This window comes from Phyllostomus discolor, chromosome 9, assembly GCF_004126475.2.
Source record: "Phyllostomus discolor isolate MPI-MPIP mPhyDis1 chromosome 9, mPhyDis1.pri.v3, whole genome shotgun sequence".
Lineage (NCBI taxonomy): Eukaryota > Metazoa > Chordata > Mammalia > Chiroptera > Phyllostomidae > Phyllostomus > Phyllostomus discolor.
The window spans coordinates 73,905,636-73,908,541 of NC_040911.2; the positions used below are offsets into that span (position 1 = coordinate 73,905,636).

The 2,906-nt window shown below is 40.7% G+C and overlaps 1 non-coding gene across 1 annotated transcript; it reads right to left on the reverse strand.

Annotated features, from left to right (window-relative positions):
- Positions 1-2,200: 2,200 nt before the first annotated feature.
- On the reverse strand, positions 2,201-2,307 carry LOC114507103. The gene has a single exon (XR_003685381.1). It is a non-coding gene; the product is annotated as a U6 spliceosomal RNA (small nuclear RNA).
- Positions 2,308-2,906: the final 599 nt, after the last annotated feature.

Consider the following 2,906-nt stretch of genomic DNA (forward strand, 5'->3'; position numbering starts at 1 on the left):
TTATTTTCCTTCTACATTTAATATCCTTGCTGGTAGAGAAGGTGAAATGCTCAAATACAAAGATTCAAGTGAAAAGAAATTATAAAGCTTCTTGGATTGAAGGCTAATCTGGGCACCAGGTTCTGAGACCTGAAGAAGATGGCTCAGTTCCCTATTCTGCTTTTGCTCTCTGACCTTGGGCTTGTCTCTTCCCCCCTCTTAGATTTCCTTCCTTCAAAAGCTGCTGTCACCTGCTTCCCTCACAGAGGCAATACGAGTAAGTATCGGCAGGTCAGTGAAGCCCACAGTTCAGAGGCAGGTAGGACTAGGATGAACTGCTGAAGCTGACAGTGGGGTTTATTTCTAGGGGACTCACCCACCCTTCCTTTGTCTCGTGGAAGGGAAGTAACTAGGAGTTGGCTTTACATGACTGACAGGACCATGGTCAGGCACATGCTCTTCTACTACATTTGGGTAGCACCTGGTGTTTATCAGCATCCTTCCAGGTTCTCCCACTAACTTGTCAGGTTCATCATCCTTGTCACTAGTGTCTCACAGAGGAGGAGGTGGCAGCAGGCAGCATCAGAATGATATTTTGGGGTCTCTGATTTCCTGGAGTCATTCCCAGAGTCTTACTCAGACCAATTCCTGAAAGAATTTTGGGAGTCTGCTGGCCTTTGGGTCATGGGTCATGGTGTGGGCTTCTTCACAAAGCCTTTTTCCCTCAGACCATGGTTGCTCCGGAACAGGGTCAGACACCCTAAGGGCTGCTCGGCATGACTTCTTGTCAACACTCTTGCTTCACAGTCCCCACATTGGGGTCTCCTCTTCCTCCTCCTACAAGGAGAGGGATGCCCCCTGAGCATAGAGCATTCTTAATTCTTCAAGCTTGCTTTTAACAAAACACAGAACAGCAGATACTGAAGACTGGATGGCTGTGAGTGTTATGTTTCAGGGATGAAATGTCCATCCAGCAGGCCCCTCTGCCTGTGCCTTTGACTCAGGTGTACGAGGCCCCATCAGGAGGGTCAGAAGCACTATATTGCCTCTTAAAGGATTGGGGGAAGAATCAGATGCTGAGTTTCCTGTAGTACCAGGCTTTTCCTGAGGGTTCTGACAGAGACTGCCGACCTGGGTCAGAGGAGATCAGCCCACAGTGCATTGTGATGGAAGCAAACCCTGGCAGCAGGAGCGGCAGGAATCTGGTGATGTGAGTGGCCACATGCTAGTTGTCTGAGGCTGCAAATGTCTTAAACATTTTTTTAATTTTAAAAAGTATAAAATAAATAAATAAAAGTAGATGAGGTATTTTAACCTAAGCTATGTTTCAAAAATCTCAATATCTCAATTTCCTTTCATGGTACTAAATGGGACCATCCAATAATGAAGAGTGAAATGCAGGGCAAGAGGAACAGAAAGTTGAAAAGTTACCAAACAATGCTTCTGAGAAACCTCAAAGTGTGTTAGTTTTTAAAAAGCCCAGTAGACTTTCAGGGCTTTGTGAGAAGGTCAAGGCTTTCTTCTTTCTATACAAGAAGAGCCACCATTGGATCCAGCTATTTTTATTGTGGTTCTTTTGTTCCCACAGCTCTGCATAAGGAAGAGAAATTGTTCTGAAGAATTGTAAATAAGCCACTTTGAGATGAAACCTTGAAGGTGAAACATTACATTATCTAAAAATATGCTAGTTTTTCCTTATAAAGTTTTCTCTTTTTATTCTTGTTCAAGTACATTTGTCTCCATTCCCCCCCCCCAACGCCATGGCCCCCCACCCCACCCATCCCCACCTCCCACCCTCAAACCTACCCCCTTTGGTTTTGTCCATGTGTCCTTCATACATGTTCCTTGATGGCCCCTCCCATTAACCCTTATTATCCCTCTCACTCCTCCTTTCTGGTTACTGTCAGATTGTTCTTTATTTCAATGTCTCTGGCTGTATTTTGCTTCCATGTTTGTTTTGTTGATTAGGTTCCACTTATAGGTGAGATCATACAGTATTTCTCTTTCACTGTTTGGCTTATTTCACTTTATATAATGCTCTCCAGGTTTATCCATGCTGTTGCAAAGGGTAGGAGCTCCTTCTTTCTTTCTGATAGATAGTATTGCATTGTATAAATGTACCGTAGGTTTTTGGTCCATTCATTTATTAATGGGCACTTAAGTTGCTTCCTCTTTATAAAGTTTTTTTAAATTTTATTTTAATCATTGTTCAAGTACATTTTAAAATATGGAATGCTTCACGAATTTGTGTATCATCCTTGCACAGGGGCCATGCTAATCTTCTCTGTATCGTTCCAATTTTAGTACATGTGCTGCCGAAGTGAGCACTTTATAAAGTTTTTATACACATATATTCTCTCTCTTTCTCCCTCTCTTGATCTCTCCCTCTCTCTCTTTCTCACACACACACTTTTCAGTGATGACTAGATTGACATAAAATATTTTTTCAGATTCTTATAAAAATGGAAACCTTTGGAAAGATCATTTGAACCTATATTTTTAAAAGATACTTAATGAAACCAAAACATCCGCCAAACATGTTGTACATCACATTAATTGAATCTGAAATGAAACCAACTATATTTAACTGGACTGAAAATATTGGGCAAATATATAGTCTCCAAATCTGCTGAACAGAAATAAAACTATACCATCAACATTTTTTTTGATTCAAACTGATAATTCATGTGGAATTCCTCTTCTTGCACTTAATTGAAAATATATATTGAAAGTGTCTTGGATTTTATGTGTCCTTTTAATCAGGTTGCTTAGTCCTTATGGGAACCCCCAATTTTCCTAATAACTCGTTAGAGGGAAGTCCCTGTGAGGAACCTGGAGAAGGTGTGGGAATTTTTTTTTTTTACAAAGCAATAATTAAACATATAATGGTCATAAATAATAGTGGTAGTAATAACTATTACTGTTTT